This window comes from Balaenoptera physalus (assembly GCF_965194825.1).
Source record: "Balaenoptera physalus genome assembly, chromosome: X".
Taxonomy (NCBI): domain Eukaryota; kingdom Metazoa; phylum Chordata; class Mammalia; order Artiodactyla; family Balaenopteridae; genus Balaenoptera; species Balaenoptera physalus.
Window position 1 is genome coordinate 82,331,795 of NC_138903.1, and position 27,013 is coordinate 82,358,807.

Below are 27,013 nucleotides of genomic sequence, written 5' to 3' on the forward strand. Positions count from 1 at the left end.
GAGGAATAAACTAATAAATATTTTTTAAAAGGCACAAAACATGATCAAGAAAAAAGAGTATTTGTCTCAGTAAAAAAATAGGAATGATTCATTTTTGACATTTTAAACTTTACTCATATATGAGGTTTTCTTTAACAGATCATACAACCTACTTAAGATATTTAAAATATACCAACATGAAAATATATCTTTATCTTTTCTTCATCTATAAAATGGAAGAGATAATACCAGACTTTCCTATTTTAACTCACAAGATGCCATGGGAAGCAACTAAGGTGTAAGAATAAACATACAAAGTTTTAATGCTTCAAATGAACCTCAGATTGCTATGCCTGCTAAAATGACTTCAAGAATATTTTCAGTGTATGTATGCATTTTCATAGGAGATATCTGAGTAATGACAATGGTAATCTCTGAGTCATGAGTTTTTTTTATGATTTACTATTAAAGTGGCTTATTTGTGTTATTATTTTTTTCTAGAAAAATAATAATTTATAATAAAAATGAAAAGGGAGTACACTAAGGTGAAATTATTTCACTTGCTTTAAAAATATTTTTTCATCATAATGTTGTTCATGTTTCTTTTTTTCTTTTTTCTTTTTGTTTCCTCCCTGTTTTTTTTTTTTTAAACATCTTTATTGGAGTATAATTGCTTTACAATGGTGTGTTAGTTTCTGCTTTATAACATTTATCTTGAAATCACAATTTAATTAAAATTATCTCACACAACTTAATGTGAATATCTTGCCCTAATAGAATTTTATATTTTTAAAAAATTAAACATACTGTATTAAAGCTTTGATTTGCCTACATGTGAAAAGATTAGTAGCAGTATATTTGAGGGCAAGAATTTCAAAAAGAGATAATTCATTCTAAAATGTTAAATAACCTCTCTTCTGTCTAAAAATTAATTTGAATTTCTTACTTAAAAATATGTAAAAAAACCCAATAAACAAGGTAATATTGGCTAAAAACACTAAAAATGTTGGATTGGGTTATAATATTGTCCAGTTACTTTTCCTTTAGATCATCCATTTAAGCAACAAATTCAAGGAAAAATCAGTAGGAATTTGCTAATTATCCACTAAAAGTTATGCCAAATTTTATGCTCCTAAAAATAAAATTAAATTTTAGACTTGAATTTATGTCTTTAGTTAAGAAGCTAAAAACTTTATTTATCAAAAGTAGCATGTTAAATTAGAAGAAATGTTAGTCTCAGCTTCAACAAACCAGTGCTTTAACATATTACTTTAGGGAGAAAGGTTCACCTTTCTGTTAACTCACTTGTATAAGGGAAATATTAATATTTATAATGCAAATATTATATTTTCTAATATAGTATAAATAGCATTAATATTAATAATATCAATTTTATATTAATATATAAGAATCTAGTTATAATATACAACTTTATTATATAATTTTATATAATAATATAATGAATAATATTATTAATATTGATATTGGGAGTTGTGGGAAACATTTCCAAATAATGAAGGTAAGTATCACATAGAATATATTCAATAAATTATAACTGTTATTATTGTTAGTTGATTATTACCACTTATATCATTGTGTTTTATTGAGGTCCTGCCATGTATCAAGTACATTATTTACATTTTCTTATTTAATCCACCACTTACCACACTGTCTGGCAGAATAATGATTTAATAAATATTGTTGCGTGAAAGAACAAGTCCTCAGAATAAATATTGAAATGAAAGTTTTATTACCCCAATTTACAGAAGAGAAAAAAGTAGGGCTCATAATTACACAGCTAATAGTGACAAAACATTGTATGGCTCTGTTATATCCCACTGCAGGAAGAGTCAACTTGGCACCCTTCTCCCTGTGTCTTGCTCTATTGTCCTAATATTGTACATAAGATAAAGTTTATGAATCTTACTATTCCACACTAAGTATTATCATGACTCAGGTCAACCTTTTTTATGATATTTGTCACTTGCACTTTCTATAACAAGTGATTTGCATACAGATAACTTTTGTTATCATTAGTTGTTTACATATCTGTCTCCTCTACTAAACCTGTGCATACCTTAAAAGCAGTGGCAACATCTTATGCAACTTTACACTAGTCACAAATAATACAGTCATGGTACATAGTAGATATAAGATAAATTGTTATTTATTGAATGAATGGTCAAGAATGCAAAACTGATCCAAGAAGGCTAGCATGTGACTTAAACATTAGCAGAGTTCTGAGACAGAGAGTTTATATGAAAAATTCAAACACATAAAATCAGGGAATTTTGCTTTAGGGTCTGAGTTGTAGTCATTACCTACAGTCTTCATTTTATAAAGTATAAATAGTTTACAAATACATGTTAGCTTGGAAAGTAAAGTTAAATTGATTAATGACCCAATCTAATTCTCAACAGGACTATGAAATCCAGATGCACTCCCAAGTTTCCATTGGGGCTGTTTTTGTTTTGGTTTAGTTAACATTTACTGAGTCCTTACTATTTGCCCAGCACTTTATATACATTATTTTGTTTAACCTTCCTATGAGAATAAGTGTGTTAAAATGATTTGTTCAACATCATACCTCTAATAAGGACAAGCGATATACAGGCAGACCTCATTTTATTGTGTTTCCCTTTATTGTGCTTCTAAGATACTGTGTTTTTTACAAATTGAAGGTTTGTGGCAATCTTGCATTAAGTAAGTCTATTGGCACCATTTTTCCCAACAGTTCTTGCTCAATTCGTGTTTTTGTGTCACATTTTGATAATTTTCACTATATGTCAAGCTTTCTTATTATTATATTTTTGATAAATATAAAACTTTAGTGGATGAGGAGTTACTTCTTATGGAGCAAAGAAAGTGGTTTCTGGAAATGGACTCTACTACTGGTGAACTTGCCATGAAGATTGTTGAAATGACAGCAAAGGATTTAGAATATTACATAAACCTAGTTGAAAACAGTGGCAAGGTTGGAGAGGATTGACTCAAATTTTGAAAGTTCTACTGTGGGTAAAATCCTACCAAACAGCATTGCATGCTACAGAGAAATCATTTGTGAAAGAAAATTGTTGATCAGGGTGCCAAACTTCAGTGTTGCTTTATTTTAAGAAATTGCCACAGCCATTCAACCTCAGCAAACACCATCCTGATCAGTCAACAGCTCTCAACTTTGAGACAAGACTCTCCACCAGCAAAAAGATTATGGTTTGCTGAAGGCTCAGATGATGATATGTCTTAGTCACAAACTATTTTTTAATTAAGGTATATACATTGTTTTTTTAGACATAATGCTACTGCACACTTAGTATAGACTACAGTATAGTGTAAACATTACTTTTGTGTGTACTGGGAAGCCAAAAAATTGGTAAGACTTGCATTATTTTGATATTCCTTTTTTGTGGTAGTTTGAAACTGAACCCACAATATCTCTGAGATATGCCTGTAGTCTTCATGTAGATCTAATTTCAATAGCCAAGACTGTACCCACTAAATTATACTACATCTAATATTCCCAGTCTCCTCAACAGTTTTTTTTGCACCTTCCATGAGCAAACAGTAACAATATATGCTCATCTATAGTGAATACCTATAATACATGTTTATCCACTAATCCTGAAACAAAGTTGTTCAGTTCTGTTGACCTAAAACAAATAGACTGCCAGCTATTTCTCCAGCAAAAATAGGTTTATTCGGGATTAGCTAAGAATTGCAATTCAGGGTCTGCAACCATGGTGAGCCAAGTTCAAGTCCCCATACAGCAAGGGGAGGAGAACTTATAGAGGGTTAGCAACCTAAATGTCCATCGACAGAGGAATGGTTAAAGATGTGGTATATATATATAATGGAATATTACTCAGCTGTAAAAAGAATGACATAATGCCATTTGCAGCAACATGGATGGATTTAGAGATTATCATACTAAGTGAAGTAAGTCAGACAGAGAAAGACAAGTTTCATATAATATCACTTATATGTGGAAACTAATTTTTAAAATGATACAAATGAACTTATTTACAAAACAGAAACAAGCAGATCTCGAAATCAAACTTATGATTACCAAAGTGCAAACGTGGGAGGAAGTGTTAAATTAGGAGATTTGGATTAACCTATACACACTACTATATGTAAAATAGATAACTAACAAGAATCTACTGTATAGCACAGGGAACTCTACACAATATTCTGTAATAATCTATATGGGAAAAGAATCTGAAAAAGAATGGATACATATATATGTATAACTGATTCACTTTTTCTGTACAACTGAAACTAACACAACATTGTAAATCAACTATACTCCAATACAATTTTTTATAAAAAGAACTTATAGAGGGTAAACGGAAGTTGGGAGGGTTATAGTAAACAAAGAGTCCATGTTTTTTCACTGGTTGAGTTGTTGCCAGGAAAGAAGAGGAGCCTTTCTCTTTCCATTGGGCTCTCCTATCCTCCCCCTTCTTGTCTCCCAATTCTATTTAATTGATGTTTCTGTTTGTTACTTTTGTACAGTTCCATAAAGAGAGAGATTGCATATAAAACTGATAGTGGAAGGAAAATGAAGTAATTAGCCCCTGGTGATCAAATGTGAAGCACCTGTAAGCGAGGTACAGAAAGAAAAAAATTAAGGGCAACTGAAGATGCAATGTCTGTTTTGAGAGGATGGTCTTCTCAGTAAACTTTGTAAGTGATGCTCTTGAATTATACAATTCAAGGGTCGGGAAAAAAACAATGCTTATAGAGAAGCTAATTCTTGAAATTCCATATTTTGTCTCTAAACATTGGACTTTGATTTTTATTAGCATACAAATATTCTTGGATTGGTAACTCTTCAAGTTATAGATACATTTATCTTAGTGTGAGATAAGGAATTGAAAACATATTTGTCAAAGGTCAAAAGGGCATTTGTTTAAGAATAATACTGATGGGTAAAACATGTACAATGTTAGTGGGTAAATAGGTTCTTAAACTCAAGAAAGCACATAAAAGTCAAATTCAGTGTGAAAAACTCTCATACATAACTTAATGATCCAGAAATTTTGAGGTTGGATTTTTACTCCCTTGTTTGAAGAACCCCAATCCGAGGTTAGGGTTATCCACCCTGATATAGTTAGGATCTTACTTTTTGCCTAGATTGTGGAGGAATCCTTCTACCTTTCTACCCTAAGGGGGAAAAGCAGTTTCTTATTTGAGATTGCTTATAGAAGTAAAGAGGAACAGCCTTGAAACAAACTCCTTATTTGGCAATTTGTTTACTTCTTATGTTGTAACTTCAGGTCACCATCCTTAGCTTGATACTAACCCCACTGAGGTGCCTACAGCCTGAAGGAGACTTCTAGGTAGGCAGAAAGAAGGAGCTTGAAAATCTGTGTTCTCTGCAGTTTTACGTCTGTGTCCAGCCACACGAGGAAAGCACAGCTTGAACAGTTCAGCCTGGTTTGTGTGACACAGGCTCAGGTATCAGGATCAAAGTAAGGAAAGGTGTCTGTGGCTGGAAAAGACAGTCACACATACATACATACACACACATACACACACAGGGCACTATAGCTATAAATGGAAAGATGATCTTTGTGAGAAAATATGAAAAAACAAGTTGGTTATGCATTGAAGTATAGAGAATAGAAGCAAATAGCAAAGACTTTAAAATCAGACACACTTGCTCACAATCCCAGCTCTGGTACGTAAAACTATTTGATTTAGAATATGTTACATAGCCTCTTACCTTTAGTTTCCTCATCTACAAATGGCAGCTGTCTTAGCAGTTTTTTCAGAGGACTTTTATAAGGAATTAATAGTGTATATAGAGAATTGCCTGGTGGCCCAGAGGCTAAAACTCTGCACTTCCACTGCAGGGAGCACAGGTTTGACCTCTGGTCTGGGAACTAAGATCCCACATACCCCTTGGCATGGCCAAAAAAAAATGTTGTATATAAAGTATTCAGTGTCTACCATATAATAAGACTCAACAAAAGGTATCAATGATCACAATGATAATCATGTCAATTATGATGATAATAAGTAATAATGACATTTACTGTAATTATTTTAGCATAAGCTTTAGACAAAAAAATTGTGAATTAATACCATATAACATTACTATATACTGCATAAAACTTCAATAATAATTTAAAAATGTATATCATATTCACCAATTATCTCTTTCCTGATTTTTGAAGAATTTTTCATATCAAATTAGTAAGCAAAACTCCTCTAGTATCACTTTCCTTAGGTACAGAAATATCACTCCTACCTGGACATTTTTTTAATATGATAGGTCAAACAACAAACATTCAAAATTAGTAAAGATATGGAAGATAGGAGCAACAAACTTAACAAGGTTGATCTAATACATACATATACCTACACATCATACACACATATATATTTATATATATGTATATATTCATATATATATATATATATATAGAGAGAGAGAGAGAGAGAGAGAGAAAATGAACCCTGGATTCCAAATACAGAATATCTATATTGAAGAACAGTATGCAGGGAACATGAATGAAAAATAAACACATAATGGTCAAAATGAAGTACAAAAGTCAGAAAAGTTACATAACACAGATAACATCCTTTGACCAAAATGCAAGTAAATAAAATATCACAATATGAATATAGTTGAAAAATATTTAGAAACTTTAAAATGTCCTTCTCAATAAATTGTGAGTTAAAGAGGTAGTTATACTGGAAATTACACAATATTTAGATCTGAATCCTAATGAGCACTACAAAAAATTTAGGGGATGTAGCTAAATTGTTATTTAGAGGGCAATTTATACACAAATTAATTTTTGTTTTTAATTTTGAAAATACATCACTAAAACATTCAACTTAGAGTCATGGAGATGGAAACTAAATCTAAATATAAAAGAAAAGGAAAAATTATAAAGATAGAAACAAATAATTAATTAAAAATAAAGAAAACAAAACCTTGTTCTTTGAAAAGACATAGAAATACTAATCAGTAGGAAAGAAAAGATGCAGATACAAATAAATAAAACTAAGGACAAAAGGAGAGTATAACTAGAAAGACAGCATAGATATTAAAAATTCATTGGAGAATACTATGAACAAATTTATCCAACATTTGAAACTAGATGAGATAAATACCTCAAAAACAATTAGTAAAACAGACCAAAAAAGAAATAGAGAATCAATGGAATTTAATCAATAATTGAAAGAACACACATAAAAGTTCCAGATTATTTTTACCAAAAAGACAAAAAAAAAAAGATAATTCTTATATAATTTAAACTTTTTCATAGGGTAGAAAATATATCCCTAATTTATTCAGGAGAAAAAAACAGTAAAAGAAAGACAATTATAGACTAATGTCAATTATGAGTAAGCATATAAAAATTTCACAAAAATAAAAAAATTTTTTCCATCATGTTAAAATATATATATATATATCATGACCAGCAAAAGTTTATTTCCAAAAAGCAAAAAATTTTTAGGTCAGAAAATATATTACTCCAATATATCATATAAAATGATTTCAGAAGAACCTATGTGATTGTAATAACAGATGTAAGCATTCAATTAAATTTCAATACACATTCATGTCAAAAATTTTTTTTCAGAACATAAAGATAGAGACTTCACCTAACCTGAGAAAGTTACCTACCAAAATATGTAAACAAGAGAACTTCATTAACCTGATTGAGGCAATCTAGTATAAATATGCAACAAGCATTATCCTTAATGCTACCATTTCAGAAACATTGCCATTAAAGTTAGAGACAAGATAAAGTTCATCATTTTTCAAACCTGTTATTTAATATTCTAAAAAGGCCTTAGATAATTAAATAGGAGAAACAACCAACCCAATTTCAATGATCATTCCTAGCACCAAGATAGTGGTCTATAAATACAATGTTCTACTAAAAGAAGGAATTCTTGGAGAAATAGCTAATTCCAGTATGAATTAGGAAATGTACAAATTGAGTTTAGAACACCTTGTCATGTCTGAAAGCTAAGAAGCTATCAAAAGCTATTAGGCTCATGACAAAAAAATCCCACAGAAGTCAACTTGAAGGGGCTTATACTAGCCAAAGATGGGATAATTTGTTCATTAAAAAAGAATAATAACAATGAGAGAGAGAGAGAGAAGAGTCAGAAACCAATAGTGAAGAAATTCCCTTAAGAAAAATGGAATTAGAAACACATTCATTAAATCTTTTCCATATGCCCTTCATCTGGATAAGCTACAATGAGCTGATTATGCAAATAAATACATAGAACAGCAGTGTATAAAGTTCAATGATGCAGTGGTCAGATGTTCTTACTGGATCAGTTTGTTGAATGAAGTTTCCATAGGTATGGGAAATCTGTAACAACCATAGCCCAATCTAAACTCTAATTGTGGTAAATAACTTATGGAACATCTATATAGCCAAATCTTTTATCTGGAAGTGTGGCAAGGCTAAACAAACAAAAATAAAATGAGAATCTGGGCTCTGGTTCAGTGGTTTCTACAAATATAGAGAAAATACAAGAGACAGGGTCATGGGCAAGACTGTCAGAGATAGAGAAGTAATATATGATCCCTTCCCTCAAGGTTATTCATGATCTAGTAGCGAAGACAAGTATATAAATAAATATAAGACAAGCTAGAGTAAGTTAGGTGTCCTAAAAAAGTATGGTGATAGGAAAGTGTTATATCTGGGGTGGCTCAGTCTGAAAGCATTCTGGATTCTTTGTGTCAAGTAATAGGATAAGCAAGTTATAGATGAGCCAAAGGCAATAGACTTGTATAGTTGACTCAAATTGAAAAGCCTAATTTTTAATGTTCAAAAAAGTATTGTGAACTGAGCTTAGATAAGTTTCAGAGTCCTGGTTGTTAGTTGTGGAATAAAACATCATAGTAGAAGTGTCACTTATTATGGATGTGATAGATTTTACCAAAATAAGCTACAATATTTTGCAGTTCCTCCCATTAAGGAGTTAAGTATATCTTTCTACCTTTGTGTTTTGCCTTGGTCATGTGAATTGTTTTGGCTAATAAAACATTATTAAATATGTACAAGCAGAGGTTTTAAAAGTATTCACATAATGGGGCATGCCCTCTTTTACTAATCGAGACTCTTCTGTACCTACTGTAAACTAGCCCAGGAAAAATATAAATAGATTGGATTTCATTACAATCTATTAAACTAAAAAATTATGTTTGTGCTTCAAATGATTCCATCAAGAAAGTGAAAATACAACTCACAGAATGGGAGAGAATATGGGAGAAGATATTTGCAAATCGTATCTCTTAGAACTTAATAATAAAAAGACAAATATGGAATTATAAAATGAGCAGAGAATTTGAGTAGACATTCCTCAAGAGAATAAATACCAATGGTCAATAGATATGTGAAAGGATGCTCAACATCAGTAATTATTAGGATAATGCAAATCAAAACTATAATGAGATTCCACTTCACAACCAATAGAATTGCTATAATCAAAAAGATGTGTTGACAAAGATGTGGAAAAACTGGAACCTTTACGCACTGCTGGAAGGAATGTAAAATGGTGCAGATACTTTGGAAAACAGTCTGGCAGTTATTCAAAAGCTTAAACATAGATTTACCATATGACCTAGCAATTCTACTCCTAGTTATATACCCAAGAGAGGTGAAAATATACATTCACAAGAAAACTTGTACATGAATGTTCATAATATTCATAATAGCCAAAAAGTGAAAACAACCCAAATATCTATCTATCAATGAATGGATAACCAAATGTCATATGTCCATACAATGGAATATTATTCAGCAATAAAAATAAATGAAATACTGATACATGCTACAACTCATATGAACCTTGAAAGCATTACATTAAGGGGAAGAAGCCAGTCACAAAAGACCACACATAATATGATTCATTTATAATGAATATCCATAAGAGGCAAATCCATAGAAACAGAGAGTACTAATGGGTCCCTTAGGCTAAGGTAAATGGGGAGGATTGCCGGAAGATAGCTAAAGTGTATAATGCTTCTTTGGGGGATAATGAAAATATTCTAAAATTGATTGTGGTGATGGCTGCACAGCTCTGTGAACATACTAAAAGTCATTAAATTGTACACTTAAATGGGTAAATTGTATGATGTGTCAATTATATCTCAATAAAACTGTTACCAAAACATCAAATTGAAGAACATAAAATCATATCAGAACAACTAGAAATGTGTCATGTTTTTAGAAGGAAAGTAAATACCATGAAAATATTAATTCTGACAAAATTAATTTATGAATTTAATGCAGTTTCATTTAGAGGACAAGTGTTTGGGGCTGGAATTCTTGAAATTGGTTTAAAATAATTTAAAAGATTATATAAAATAAAAAATGCCTGAGTATATCCAATAAAATAATAAAAATGCAAATAGTGAGGACTCATTTCAGCAGCTATTAAAATGTATCATAAAACCACTACCATCAAAACGGTACTCATAAAATTATACAAATAGATTATTTTAAAATAATAAAGGTATTTGATGCATAAAACAAGGTTTACAGAGTTCTAATCAGTGAAAGTTATCACCCATGAATTTTTATACCCTATGAAGTTTTCATTCATGTGTGAAGCTATCCAAAAGGGCTTATTGGAAACACATAGACTTAAGATTGTTTAACCGATGTACTCTCTGTGAAAAAATAAATTCTTCACATTTTCATGTTATTGAAAGGCAATTAAACAAAACTCACAGATGAGGACATTGGGATATAAAACAATTGGAGTGAATTTTAAAACCCTTTAGAGACTTCCAATTTCCAGTTCTACATGTAAGGAGCTTGGAAGTTGACACTCCATGCTAACAAGTAAAAAGCTTAACAGATTGAAAAATCAACAGCTCTTCTTGGACCTAGAAGAGACGAGAAGACACAGGGCAAACCACTGCCTCCTAAATTGGAGAAACAGACAAGTGAATATGAGTCACAGTTACAAGAGCAGAGACTCATGAGTGGAAGTCAATAAAGGAACCAGGGCTGGGATAGTAAAACCTGAACAGTAACTGATGAATTGCAATTCCACCCCACTCTAGCCATCCTATCCCATCTAAGTGGGGAGAAAAACACTATGAAGTTCATAGTCCAGAGGCATAGACTCATTAAAAGACTGAGACCTATTCATAGTACTACAGAACATTGTCCCCCCCCACATACACTTTACCACCATATTTCTGAAGTCCTATTTACTGCAGTTCCTTTTACCCAGTTCATTATTTCCAGCTATTAAGAAAATATTATAACACATAAATACAGACAAGGCAAAAAAACCCCACAATTTAAAGAGACAGATCAGAACCAGACATGGAAGGGATGTTGGAACTGTCAGATTAGGAATTTAAAACAACAATAATTAACATGGTAAGGGTTCTAATGTATAAAGTAGACAGCATGCAAAAATAGATGGGCAATGTAAACAGAAAGATGAAAATCCTAAGAAACAACCAAAAAGAAATGCTAATGATTAAAAACACAGAAATGAAGAATTATTTCTGCTGGGCTTATTAGTAGACTGGACACAGCTAAGGAAAGAATCTCTGAGTTTGAGGATATCTCAAAAGAAACCTCCAAAACTGAAAAGCAAAGAGAACAAAGACAAATAAACAGAAGAGAATATCCAAGGACTGTGATACAACTGCAAAAGGTGTAGCATACACATAACAGGAATACCAGAAGGAGAAAAAAGAGAGAAAGAAACAGAAGAAATATTTGAAAAATAATGACTAAGAATTTTCCCCAAATTAATGTCAGACACCAGCCCACAGAAACAGGAAGCTCAGAGACCACCAAGAAGGATAAATGCCCAAAAAACCCCAAAACCCTACACTGAGGCACACCAATAAGAGTGTTCACAGTGGGAATATACATAACAGCTTCAAACTCAAAGACATACAATAACAAAAGTAATTAGGAAGAGATCATTTCATATACATGTGCTTCCAAAACTGTAAGAGAAAAACATTTATGTTATTTATAGTGTTCCATACCCTGGGAAAAGAAGAAAACACATACAAATGCTTATAAAATACATACAAAATAAAATGCATATAACTATACAATTTCATATACAATATCTGAAATGTGTATAATTTATTTCAGGAAGTAATGAGTTTTATGAGTAAAAATAAAGCTGGGTAAAAGGGATAGAGAATATGGGGAAGATAGTGTTACAGAGGTCATGGAAATCCACTGGGATAGATGATATTTGAGCAGGAATTTAAGAGAAATGAAATTGAGCCACATAGACATCTTTAAGAAGAACATTCTAGGCAAAAGAATCAGAGTGGAAAAGTCCTGTTTTATGAACATGGTTGGTATTTGGGGGGAAAAAACATGGAGGGTATTAATGGCTGCCGTGGAGTGACTAAGAGCAAATAGTGATAGGAAATGAGATCAGAGAAGCAGCTGAGGGCCATATCTTTCTAGGGACTCATAAGCAACTGCAAAGAATTTAGATTTATTCTGAAAGAGAGGATATATTGAGAAGGTGAGTGATATATATTTGTAAAGGATAATTCTGGCTGCTCTATGGTGAATAGACTAGCAGGGCAAGTATGGATGCAGGGAGAAAATTTAGAGGCTATGGAAATCCAAGTAGTATTTGGAGATGGTGAGAATGGTCAGATTATTACAAATATAGAGCTGATTAATTGAACGTGGTATATAAGAAAAAAAAAACAATACTGATGCCAAGGATTTTGACCTGAGCAAGTGGAAGAATGAAGTTGCCTTTTATTGAGATGTGTTATATTTGTAAAGGAAAATGTTCTATGTATCTATGTATCTATCTATATATAATAATGTTGTAGTAGATATATCTGGTGTGGGATTAACGATGATTGTGTGTGTGTGTGTGTGTGTGTATCTATACTTTTAATTTGTATTCAACAAATGTAATTGTTTTCTATTGCAGCCATAACAAATTACCGCAAATGTACTGGCTTAAAACAACACAAATTTATTATCTTATAGTTCTGTGGGTCATAAATCTAACATGGCTCTCACTGAACTAAAATCAAGGTGTCAGCAAGGCTGCATTCCTTCCCGGAGGCTCTACGAGAAAATTCACTTCCAGCTTCTAAAGGTCACTCGCATTCCTTGGCTTGCACCCCCCTTCTTTCATCTTTAAAACCTTTAATGTCAAATCTCTCTGACACTTACATTGACACACACTTCTCTTTGACCACAGCTGGGAAACATTCTCTCCTTTTAAAAGATTCTTTTGATTAGGTGGGGCCCACCTGGATAATCTGGGATAATCTCTGGGATAATCAATGTCTTTAATCACATCTGTATAGTCTCTTTTACCAGGTGGATAGCATATTCACAGGTTCCAGGAATTAGGACATGGACATATTTGGGGGACTGTTATTCTTTCTACCACAACAAAAAACCATTTGTGGAAGAAATATTTGCATGGGTGATATTTAAAATATTCTTATGCCCATTACCCATCAATAATCACTGCTGAATTTTTAGTCAACTTCCTTCTAAACTCTGAGCATGTATGCTATCTTTTCTTTTTCCAATTAATATTGTAATATACGCACATGTATTCATTGAACATTCACTTGTCAGTGTCAGGCCCTGTGTTTGACACCAGAGATATAAACTATAACTTACTTTACCTATATAACATTATATTATAAACATTTACATATGATTTTCAAAATACCATATGGATGTACCAAAATTTATTCAACATTACACTAATATTGGACCTTAGAATTACCACATTATAATTCACACATAAATTTATATACATTTTTGTGTATTTTCTGGATATTTTATCTGTATGTATTGATACAAATATGGTGCTCATCATTCTGCAACCATTACATTTCAATTAAATATATCTTAAAGAACTTTCTATCTCACTACATATAAATATGAATAATTCAATAGAGTGGATATACTATATTTAACTTAGTGATTATTATTATCATGAATATTTAAGTTTTTTCTATTTGTTTTCTATTATAGGCTGTTTTTTTTTAAATTGCTTTCCCCAAAGGTTATGCCGATTTAAATTCCCTTCATAGAAGGTCAGCTGTGCAGGCAGTAGTATTGGCAGCGGCGGGTGGGAAATGGCAGACTACTTGATCTCCATCTCTGGCACCAAGAAAGACAAAGTCAACTGTTCATTTTATTTCAAAATTGGAGTATGTCCTCATGGAGACAGATCCGCTCAGTCGCACAATAAACCAACCAGACCATTGCTTGCTTGAACATGTACCATAGCCTTCAAAACTCTTCATTGCCTGCTGACAGTTTGTGCTGTGCTATGAGTGATGTCAAAATGTAAGTACATTATGATGAATTTTTTGAGGAGGTTTTTACAGAAATAGAAAAATAGAGTTAAGTTGAGAAGAACGTCTGTGATAACCTTGGAGATCACCTAGTTGTAAACATGTATGTCAAGTTTCATCCTGAAGAAGATGCAGAAAAGGATTTGATTGACTTTAGGCTCTCCTCTGGGACAGACTTCAGAGAAGCCTGCTGCCACCAGTATGAAAAGGGAGTGTGTACAGGAGAAGGCTTCTGCAACTTCATGCATTTGAAGCCCATTTCTAGAGAACTGTGGTGAGAGTTATATGGACACCATTGCAAGAAGCATAGATGGAGGTCAGGGTCTGGGGACCAGAGTGTGGACAGAAGGTAGTGGAGAGATCATGAAGGATGTGGGCAATTCTAAGCCATGCCATTTTTACCCTATGTTTTCTAGAAAGTGTAATTGATTGACCAAATTAGTTCATAATGGGAATTTTTTAAACAACAACAAAACCAACAAAGATGGGTTTCTGAATAAAATCTGTAGTGATATAGTAAAAAAATAAATAATATGCATCACAAGTTTATGAAGCTGATCATCTCATATAACATTGGCTATTGATTTAATATTGATTTTTTATTACAAACAATATTGAATATTTTGTTTGCTAATGGCCATTTATATTTCTTTTCCGAGTTATTTATTGTCTCTTTATATTTTTACCACAAAATAGCATTCTTCATATATCAATAAGATTGTTTGGTTCTGGCCCTATAATGGGCAGGATTGAACCTATATATTGGAGATCAATAGTACTAGCAGCTGAGTTGTAATTAGGAAAGGCAGGGACTAACAGACAGGTTATATTTGTTGTGCATAAAGACTATAAAATGAATAACTATGAAATTAGGGATAGAATTAGATGAGGTTAACAAAGACAGAAACAAGCAGTTCAACATGGCTAAGCAATGGATCTCATGTATTAGAAACATAATAAATAAGCTTAGAGAAGTGGGTTGGAGCCATATATTGTGGAGAACCATGAATTTCAGTTTGAAGAGTCTGTTTTGTTTTTGTTTCTCTTTTTCTGTAAATAGAAAGAAATTTGTTAGGAACTCCATTAGAGCTGTGCTGTAGTAAAATTCATCTCCCCACTGCTGAATTAGAATGGAGAGAGGCTGGAGTTAGGAAAAAAAATTGAGTCCACTCTCTCACAAAAAATAAAAACAAACCTGAAGTGGTAGAAATACAAGACTTGTTAATTTAGCAACTGATCTGATGTGAGAAGAGAGGTGGGGAGTAATAAGAAAAAGTAAAAAAAAATATGATTATAAGGGTTGATGTGAGGAGAATAGAGGTAAAATCAATAGAAAATAGTAAGGGAAACCATGCAGCAAAGCAAAGTAGTTAAGAACAAGGACCCTAGTGCTAGATTTTCAAGCTCAAATCCTGGCTCTACTATTTACCAGCTGTATGACCGTGGGCAGTCACTGAAACTTTCTGTGGCTCAGTTTCCTTATCTGTAAAATGGGAATGGTGGTAGAAATAGTACCTACTTCAGAATTTAGTGCCTTATTTTATGTAAAGCACTTAGAACAATTCCTGATATTTTATTATTTACTAGTATTTTAAAAACCCCAAAAATTCAATTAAGTACATTTTAAGATCTAATTGGCTTTATCCACTGATTCATGGGTTGGGCATCATCCCATCTAGCAACTAGAAGAGAGTTCTGAGTACAAAATGGGAAATTTTTATAGACAGAAGGAGAGTGGGGTAAGAAACTATTAACAAAGTAAAAGAAAGGGTTATTTTCAGGCCAGGATATCTTTTTTTTTGTGGGGGAAGGGAAAGCAAGGAATTTACCATGCAGATTGCTTCTTCTTCTTGTGGGAGATGGAGAGGCACATGATTGATGACCTTACTGGTACATGACAGAAAATTCCAGACTGGTCCATTAAGATTACATTTAAACTGCAATTAGATCAGGTATTAAATCTAGGTTTGGTATCATGGGCTTTAGCACAAGTGATGCCATTTGAGGCCTGTGGTTTTCTTATAACACTATATTTTAAAAAGATGATATGCTAAGTTTTGGAATTGTTAAGTTTATTAATAACCTATCTCAGTATTGAGAAGCAGTGGAAGTTGAAAATTATATCTGAAACTCAAATGATAAGGAGAGTTTGACACACAGATTTTGGGGTCTATTTCATAGGTATAACTGAAACTCTCTGGGAGTAAATGTAATAAACCTAAATAAAGAAAGAAAAAACAAAGGCAAAGAGGGACTAGGGCAAAATTGGGAGAATATCTAACTTTAAGATGTGGGGGCCACAGAAGAGGAGTCAGCTAAAGATACAGAAAAAAGTCAGTAAGATTGTTAACAGAACTAATAAGCTGATGAAGACTCAGAAAAAAAAGGCAAAAGTTTGACGAGAAATTATTGGTCAACAATATGAATGGCTTTAGAGAGTCTGGACTTCTTTTGCTTGATATTATGGAGTTTTTAAGAGTTTCTATCCACATTGAAGAATCTCCTCTGGTTCCCCTTTCAATGAATTCCACTGTCAAGATGGTATTCTCTCTCCTGAGGGTTAGAGTGACTGGCATCTGTATCTGCTTAGAAAAATGAGAAAGAAATAAAGCTATCCTTGTATTATTTAGATTATAAAAAATGTTGTTATGTACTTGCATTGAAAATGGCTCTCCGAGTTAAGAGAGACATTTCATGCCTCCTCTTGGTTCTGGGAAATAGACTGCCACTAGAATGTACTTAGAGAATTACCAGAATAGATGACAGATGCAAACATCATAGTTAAGGGAAAAGGCTGAAATAAAACTTTTGCCAAAATAATCCAATGAAAATGTCAGTTACTTCAGGTCTAACTTTTTGAATATCTCATTCTGTAATTTGGCATGAAATTGGGAGTGGGTAAATTCAGGCAACATACTTAGAGCAGAAAATTCTTAGTCTAAACAAGTTCATTAAAATTTCAGGGGCCTTTAACACCTCAGTAACAGCCTGCCCGCAGGTTAACATTTATTGTTTTGAACTGCCAACATCTTGCTTTTATGGTATACATTTATATGCTAAATTGCCTATTACATTAAGCTGTAAGTTCTCATTTAGCAGCATCAGAAATAAGATTTGACTGTAAGTGTTTGTATTTTATTAGTGCTATACCAGACTTCCTAATAGCTCAAAATTCCTAAAGGCAGAAATTCATTGCATCTCCTTCATAAGGTGCTTGCCTAAAATAATTTGTTATAAACACTACATTTGCATACACTTGAACTTTTCAGACTTAGGTTGTCAGGAAAAGTGGACAAAATTACTTCATTTGATTTTGCCCTTAAGCAAATCATAAGTGACAAGTTTAAGCAATTATATAAAGAAAATAAAAGTACAAGCTAACAAATAACTATTCTTTTCTTAATGATTTCAGAGTAAATCAGCAGGAAACTCCAGGGAAATGGATGCTGAGTAACGATAGGCTATTATAAGCGTTCTCATGTATAACATAGAGTTGCCAGACATTTGTATGGTGGGTAAGAGAGTTCACATGACTCTATTGAACATGATATAATATTATGAAATATTTAACACAGGAACTTCAAAATCCAAACCTCAATTTGTGTAGTGAGGAGAAAAAGTATTGGTTAAGGGCACAGATTGAAAAGGAAATTGAAAAATCTTACTCAGAAAAAGACTCTCTACACTGGTGGATAGCAGAGACTAAAAATATGTTCCATTTGGGAAACACCATGCCACCCACACTTTTCCACCTATTTTCAGAATCTTTTTCTCCTACACTTGAAATGCGTTGACATCAAAAAGCAAGGAGAACACTAGATTTATAAATCAAGGCACAGAATTTTTAACCCATAAATTATAAAGGATTTTATTCCCCTTGAAGATCTTTTTTTTTTTTTTCTGGCATGAAAACCAATGAATGTTTTTTTTTTCTCCTTAGTATTGAAAGAATTGGATATGTAAGGGAAATTAAATAAAGTGAAACAAATTTGTTGAGTACTTAGTATGTATCAGATACTAAGTCACTTTGTATTGGGTAGATTGGTCACCACTTCAACATGATTGTATCCCTTTTCATTTTGTCACAGCTTTTTGATTTAGGTGGTATCAACACAACACCTACTCCCAGCAACAGAATCTGATATTTTTTGTATATTTCTTTGCTAAAGTTATTTGTTCAGTGTGGGAACATGACTGAGAAAGTCTCATAGGTGGGAACTCCAGGATTTTTGTTCAATATTTGGAGGAAACATGCTCTTTTTTTCCCCCTTGATGAGAATAAGAAAGCATGTAAATCAGGGAGCTGCTGTCAGCCACCCAGCTACGAGAGTAGTCTGCCCCCAAATAAAGCCAACAAAAGAGAAGGGAAGAGCCAAGATAATTATACGAAAACATAGCTGCAATCCTCATGGCATCATAAATCTCTAGATCAAACCATGCTGCAGCCCACCCTCTCTAACACTGAAAGCAAGCAGGACCCTCTGGGGTCCTCCCGGGCACAAAACCCTTTCCATTCCCCCCCACCACAACCCCCAGTTCTTATTTGTAGGAAAAAGGTTTTCAGCCTTCTAGGCCTTCCCTGAGTTCCAAAGGGCAGATACAAACAGTTGTTAATCAGGGAAGGGAAGGAATGCAGGAAGAAACAATAGTGCAGTATGAGGCCTGGGCCTGGTTCCTCCTTGGGAATGTGTCTAACAATTATTTTTTTGAATTTTATTTTATATATTATTTTATACAACAGGTTCTTATTAGTTATTCATTTTATACATATTAGTGTATATATGTCAATCCCAATCTCCCAATTCATCCGACCACCACCACCACCACCACTTTCCCCCTTGGTGTCCATATGTTTGTTCTCTACATCTGTATCTCTATTTCTGCCCTGCAAACCAGTTCATCTGTACCATTTTTCTAGATTCCACATATATGCGCTAATATATGATACTTGTTTTTCACTTTCTGACTTACTTCTCTCTGTATGACAGACTCTAACTCCATCCACCTCACTACAAATAACTCAGTTTCGTTCCTTTTTATGGCTGAGTAATATTCCATTGTATATATGTGCCACATCTTCTTTATCCATTCGTCTCACGATGGGCATTTGGGTTGCTTCCATGACCTGGCTATTGTAAATAGTGCTGCAATGAACATTGAGGTGCATGTGTATTTTGAATTATGGTTCTATCTGTGTTTATGCCCAGTAGTGGGATTGCTGGGTCATATGGTAGTTCTATTTTTAGTTTTTGAAGGAACCTCCATACTGTTCTCCATAGTGGCTGTATCAATTTACGTTCCCACCAACAGTGCAAGATGACTCCCTTTTCTCCACACCCTCTCCAGCATTTGTTGTTTGTACATTTTCTGATAATGTCCATGCTAACTGGTGTGAGGTGATACTTCACTGTAGTTTTGATTTGTATTTCTCTAATAATTAGTGATGTTGAGCATCTTTTCATGTGCTTCTTGGCCATCTGTATTTCTTCTTTGAAGAAATGTCTATTTAGGTCTTCTGTTCATTTTTGGATTGGGCTGTTTGTTTTTTTAATATTGAGCTGCATGAGCTGTTTATATATTTTGGAGATTAATCCTTTGTCCATTGATTCGTTTGAAAATATTTTCTCCCATTCTGAGGGTTGTCGTTTCGTCTTGTTTGTAGTTCCCTTTGCTTTGCAAAAGCATTTAAGTTTCATTAGGTCCCATTTGTTTACTTTTGTTTTTATTTCCATTACTCTAGGAGGTGGATCAAAAAAGATCTTGCTGTGATTTATGTCAAAGAGTGTTCTTCCTATGTTTTCCTCTAAGAGTTTTATAGTGTCCGGTCTTACATTTAGGTCTCTAATCCATTTTCAGTTTATTTTTGTGTGTCGTGTAAGGGAGTATTCTAATTTCATTCTTTTACATGTAGCTGTGCAGTTTTCCCAGCACCACTTATTGAAGAGACTGTCTTTTCTCCATTGTATATCCTTGCCTCCTTTGTCATAGATTAGTTGACCATATGTGCGTGGCTTTATCTCTGGGCTTTCTATCCTGTTCCATTGATCTGTATTTCTGTTTTTGTGCCAGTACCATATTGTCTTGATTACTGTAGCTTTGTAGTATAGTCTGAAGTCAGGGAGTCTGATTCCTCCAGCTCCATTTCTTTCCCGTCAAGACTGCTTTGGCTATTTGGGGTCTTTTGTGTCTCCATACAAATTTTAAGATTTTTTGTTCTAGTTCTGTAAAAAATGCCATTGGTAATCTGATAGGGCTTGCATTGAATCTGTAGATTGCTTTGGGTAGTATAGTCATTTTCGCAATATTGATTCTTCCAATCCAAGAACATGGTATATCTCTCCATCTGTTTGCATAATCTTTAATTCCTTTCATCAGTGTCTTATAGTTCTGCACACACAGGTCTTTTGTCTCCCTAGGTAGGTTTTTTCCTAGGTATTTTATTCTTTTTGTTGCAATGGTAAATGGGAGTTTTTCCTTAATTTCTCTTTCAGATTTTTCATCATTAGTGTATACGAATGCAAGAGATTTCTGGGTATTAATTTTGCATCCTGCAGCTTTACCAAATTCATTGATTAGCTCTAGTAGTTTTCTGGTGGCATCTTTAGGATTATCTATGTATAGTATCGTGTCATCTGCAAATAGTGACAGTTTTACTTCTTCTTTCCCGATTTGGATTCCTTTAATTTCTTTTTTTTCTCTGATTGCCGTGGCGAGGACTTCCAAAACTGTGTTGAGAAATAGTGGTGAGAGTGGGCATCCTTGTCTTGTTCCTGATCTTAGAGGAAATGCTTTCAGTTTTTCACCATTGAGAATGATGTTTGCTGTGGGTTTGTTGTATATGGCCTTTATTATGTTGAGGTAGGTTTCCTCTATGCCCACTTTCTGAAGAGTTTTTTATCATAAATGGGTGTTGAATTTTGTCAAAAGCTTTTTCTGCATCTATTGAGATGATCATATGGTTTTTATTCTTCAATTTGTTAATATGGTGTATCACATTGATTGATTTGCGTATATTGAAGAATCCTTGCATCCCTGGGATAAATCCCACTTGATCGTGGTATATGATCCTTTTAATGTGTTGTTGGATTCTGTTTACTAGTATTTTGTTGAGGTTTGTTGCATCTATATTCATCAGTGATATTGGTCTGTAATTTTCTTTTTTTGTAGTATGTTTGCCTGGTTTTGGTATCAGGGTGATGGTAGCCTCATAGAATGAGTATGGGAGAGTTCCTCCCTCTGCAATTTTTTGGAAGAGTTTGAGACGGATGGGTGTTAGTTCTTCTCTAAATGTTTGATAGAATTCACCTGGGAAGCCATCTTGTCCTGGACTTTTGTATGTTGGAAGATTTTTAATCACAATTTCAATTTCATTACTTGTGATTGGTCTGTTCATATTGTCTATTTCTTCCTGGTTCAGTCTTGGAAGGTTATACCTTTCTAAGAATTTGTCCATTTCTTCCTGGTTGCCCATTTTATTGGCGTAAGGTTGCTTGTAGTAGTCTTTTAGGATGCTTTGTATTTCTGCAGTGTCTGTTGTAACTTCTCCTTTTTCATTCCCAATTTTATTGATTTGAGTCCTCTCCCTCTTTTTCTTGATGAGTCTGGCTAATGGTTTATCAATTTTGTTTATCTTCTCAAAAGTACCAGCTTTTAGTTTTATTGATCTTTGCTATTGTTTTCTTTGTTTCTATTTCATTTATTTCTGTTCTGATCTTTATGATTTCTTTCCTTCTACTAACTTTGGGTTTTGTTTGTTGTTTTTTCTCTAGTTCCTTTTGGTGTAATATTAGATTGTTTATTTGAGATTTTTCTTGTTTTTTGAGGTAGGCTTGTATTGCTATAAACTTCCCTGTTAGAACTGCTTTTGCTGCATCCCATAGGTTTTGGATCATCGTGTTTTCTTATCATTTATCTCTAGGTATTTTTTGATTTCCCCTTTGATTTCTTCAGTGATCTCTTGGTTATTTAGTAACGTATTGTTTAGCCTCCATGTGTTTGTGGGTTTTTTTGTTTTTTTCCCTGTAATTGATTTCTAATCTCATAGCGTTGTGGTCAGAAAACATGCTTGATATAATTGCAATTTTCTTAAATTTACCGAGGCTTGATTTTTGACCTAAGATGTGATCTATCTTGGAGAATGTTCCATGAGCACCTGAGAAGAAAGTGTAATCTGCTGTTTTTAGGTGGAATGTCCTATAAATATCAATTAAATCTATCTGGTCTATTGTGTCATTTAAAGCTTGTGTTTCCTTATTAATTTTCTGTTTGGATGATCTGTCCATTGGTGTAAGTGAGGTGTTAAATTCCCCCACTCCTATTGTGTTACTGTTGATTTCCTCTTTTAGAGCTCTTAGCAGTTCCCTTATGTATTGAGATGTGCCTATAGGGTGTATATATATTTATAATTGTTATATCTTTTTCTTGGATTGATCCCTTGATCATTATGTAATGTCCTTCCTTGTCTCTTGTAACATTCTTTATTTTAAAGTCTATTTTGTCTGATATGAGCATTGATTTGACAACTTTCTTTTGATTTCCATTTGCATGGAATACCTTTTTTCATCCCCTCACTTTCAGTCTGTATGTGTCCCTAGGTCTGAAGTGGGTCTCTTGTAGACAGCACATATATGGGTCTTGTTTTTGTATCCATTCAGCAAGCCTCCTTCTTTTGGTTGGAGCATTTAGTCCATTCACGTTTAAGGTAATTATCCATATGTATGATCCTATTACCATTTTCTTAATTGTTTTGGGTTTGTTTTTGTAGGTCCTTTTCTTCTCTTGTGTTTCCCACTTAGAGAAGTTCCATTAGCATTTGTTGTAGAGCTGGTTTGGTGGTGCTGAATTCTCTTAGCTTTTGCTTGTCTGTAAAGCTTTTGATTTCTCCGTCAAATCTGAATGAGATCTTTGCTGGGTAGAGTAATCTTGGTTGTAGGTTCTTCCCTTTCATCACTTTAAATATATCATGCTACTCCCTTCTGGCTTGCAGAGTTTCTGCTGAAAAATCAGCTGTTAACTTTATGGGAGTTCCCTTGTATATTATTTGTCATTTTTCCCTTGATGCTTTCAATAATTTTTCTTTGTCTTTAATTTTTGTAAATTTGATTACTATGTGTCTTGGTGTGTTTCTCCTTTGATTTATCCTGCCTGGGACTCTCTGCGCTTCCTGGACTTGGGTGGCTATTTCCTTTCCCATGTCAGGGAAGTTTTCAACTATAATCTCTTCAAATATTTTCTTGGGCCCTTTCTCTCTCTCTTCTCCTTCTGGGACCCCTATAATGGGAAAGTTGTTGCATTTAATGTTTTCCCAGAGGTCTCTTAAGCTGTCTTCATTTCTTTTCATTCTTTTGTCTTTATTCTGTTCTGCGACAGAGAATTCCACCATTCTGTCTTCCAGGTTACTTATCTGTTCTTCTGCCTCACTTATTCTGCTATTGATTCCTTTTAGTGTGTTTTTCATTTCAGTTATTTTATTGCTCATCTCTGTTTGTTCTTTAATTCTTCTAGATGTTTGTTCTTTAATTCTTCTAGGTCTTTGTTGAACATTTCTTGCATCTTCTTGATCTTTGCCTCCATTCTTTTTCTGAGGTCCTGGATCATCTTTACTATCATTATTCTCAATTCTTTTTCAGGAAGGTTGCCTATCTCCACTTCATTGAGTTGTTTTTCTGGGGTTTTATCTTGTTCCTTCAACTCCTACATAGCCCTCTGCCTTTTCATCTTGCCTATGTTTCTGTGAATGTGGTTTTTTTTCCACAGGCTGCAGGATTGTAGTTCTTCTTGCTTCTGCTGTCTGCCCTCTGGTGGTTGCGGCTATCTGAGAGGGTTTTTCAAGTTTCCTGATGGGAGGGACTGGTGGTGGGTAGAGATGGCTGTTGCTCTGGTGGGCAGAGCTCAGTAAACCTTTAATCTGCTTGTCTGCTGATGGGTGGGGCTGAGTTCCCTCCCTGTTGGTAGTTTGGCCTGAGGTGACCTAACCCTGGAGCCTACCCACCTGTTTTTTGGGGCTAATGGTGGACTCTGGGAAGGCTCATGCCAAGGAGTACTTCCCAGAACTTCTGCTGCCAGTGTCCTTGTCCTCATGGTGAGCCACAGCCATCCCCATCTCTGCAGGAAACCCACCAACACTAGCAGGTAGGTCTGGTTCAGTCTCCTCTGGAGTCACTGCTCCTTCCCCTGGGTCCCGATGCTCACACTAATTTGTGTGTGCACTCCAAGAGTGGAGTCTCTGTTTCCCCCAGTCCTGTCAAAGTCCTGCAGTCAAATCCCGCTAGGCTTCAAAGTCTGATTCTCTAGGAATTCCTCCTGTTGCCAGACCGCCAGGTTGGGAAGCCTGACGTGGGGCTCAGAACCTTCACTCCAGTGGGTGGACTTCTGTGGTATAAGTGTTCTCCAATTTCTGAGTCACCAGCCCAACCATTATGGGATTTGATTTTATTGTGATTGTGCCCCTCCTACTGTCTCATTGTGGCTTCTCCTTTGTCTTTGGATGTGGAGTATCTTTTTTGGTAAGTTCCAGTGTCTTCCTCTCAATGATTGTTCAGCAGTTAGTTGTGATTCCAGTGATCTCGCAAGAGGGAGTGAGCACACGTACTTCTACTCCGCCATCTTGAACCAATCCCTGTGCCTAACAATTTAATTCATATCTCTGAGTTCTAAAGAAACTAAGATCCCCACCCAGATGGAGGATGGTAACTTCAGGTTGAGCACAAGTAGGTGGACCCCAGACTGGTTGGAACCAGAAGCCTGATGATTGAGATTCCTGGAACACCACTGTGTTACCTCACCACTAACCAATCAGAAGAGGGTTACACATGCTGCAGCTCTCCCCACAAATTTTGCCTATAAAAACTTTTTCACTGAAACCCATCAGGAAGTTCTTGTTTTTTGAGCATGAGCCACCCGTTCTCCTTGCTTGTCCCTTCAGTAAAACTTTTTCTGCTCCAAACTTCAACATTTCAGTTTGTTTGGCCTCACTATGCATCAGGCATATGTACTTGGGTCCGACAACAATCCCATCTATACCATTTACGTTTTTAAGTTATTTTGTAGTGAGTTTCCTATTACTCATAAACAAAAACTCCTACCTGATATAGAGGTGTTCTTTTTGTGTCTGTTTTTCAGTTGGTATTAGTCTAACAGTATCTTTATTCCATTACTTGGGAGATATTAATGGAAAGAGAGCAAATATTTTTAAGAAACCTAATAGAGAGTGAGAATCATCTATAGTAACTACAGAATATTGGGGGGAAAGGAATTAATTCAACTTGAAAATTGTGAGGTGAATTAGAATCATCTCATGTTACAAAACCTATTTATTGAATAATACACTCACAGAATTGCCAAGCGAGAGACACCCTAAAGAACTGCTGTATCAGAAACGTGCAATGATAGAGACACTGAATTACAGAATCACAGATATTCAGAAACAAGATACGTGAGTATGCTTGCTCTTTTCTATTCGTTCCAGTAATACTTAGTCCTATATCTATTCTGGAACTAAACCCATTTTAGTTGTTTCTCCTCCACTGATCTATGAGTTCCTCACTGGTAAAATCCCTTCTTTTTCTTCATATTTCTAACAGTGATCATAATGTGTTGCATATAGTAGGACTGTAGAAGTGTTTTTGAATGGTTAAATGAATGCAAGTGTTCTGAGAGAGTAAGGGAACACTCAGAGGAGTGAGAACTCCCTAAGTGCTAGGTTGGACCTAGAAGAGACCTTGTTCCTCATTATCCCTCAGCACTATGCCTACAAAAGAACTGGTTTAAACAACTAAAATGAGAAGGTTTTATGAACAAATCTTTAATCTGTCTCTGAAATGTGCAGGGAATTAAATATTTAAGAACACTGTACCATTTTTAAAAGATAATTCCTTGTTTTGTTTTAAAAGAAACTTATTTGAATAATAGAAATAAAATTACATTAAAGAGAATTTGAGAAACAAGAACAGATCACTCGTAATAGCTCACCTACATATAACCACTGATATTTTGGAAAACAGAGTGCACTTGTAATTTTATATGCTGTTTTTTTTTTCACTTCACTTTGAGCAGTAAACACCATCTCATTTTGCAATGTAATCTACACAACTGCATTTTTCAATGGTTGAAAATAGCCTACACTGGGAATTCCCTGGCGGTCTAGTGGTTAGGACTCCACACACTCACTGTTGAGGGCCCTGGGTTCGATCCCTGGTCAAGGAACTAAAATCCCACAAGTCCCATGTGATTCGGCCCCCCCCTCAAAAAAAATAGTCTACACAGTAAATGTAGAAAACATTTATTTAGTGATTCTGTTGTTGTTGAAGACAAATTGCTTTCCATTTTACATTATTATAAGTAATGCTGTGGTGAACAATCACATGCACATTATCTTTTCTATATTTTAGATTATTGGTTAAGGCCAATAATACCAAAAGTGATATTAAACTTAAAACTTAAAAATTTTAAGTTTCTCAATATATACTGTTCCAAAATGTTTCTAATTATTTATGATAATGTCAGTAACGTGTGACTGCACCTGCTTTGTCACACTTCAGTAAGGCAAATTATCATTTTAAAATGTATGCTAATATAATTGGTAAAAAGTGGAGGTACTGTATTATCTTTTTTTTCTTTTTTTTTTTGGCTGCGTTGGGTCTTTTTTGCTGTGCGCGGGTTTTCTCTAGCTGTGGCAAGCAGGGGCTACTCTTCATTGAGGTGCGTGGG

At 34.2% G+C, this 27,013-nt stretch overlaps 1 pseudogene across 1 annotated transcript; it reads left to right on the plus strand.

Moving 5' to 3' along the window:
• Window positions 1–27,013, plus strand: LOC309653095 (splicing factor U2AF 35 kDa subunit pseudogene; annotated as a pseudogene). The gene is made up of 2 exons (XR_014268772.1): window positions 1–18,301; window positions 20,116–27,013. The product of XR_014268772.1 is annotated as a splicing factor U2AF 35 kDa subunit pseudogene (transcript).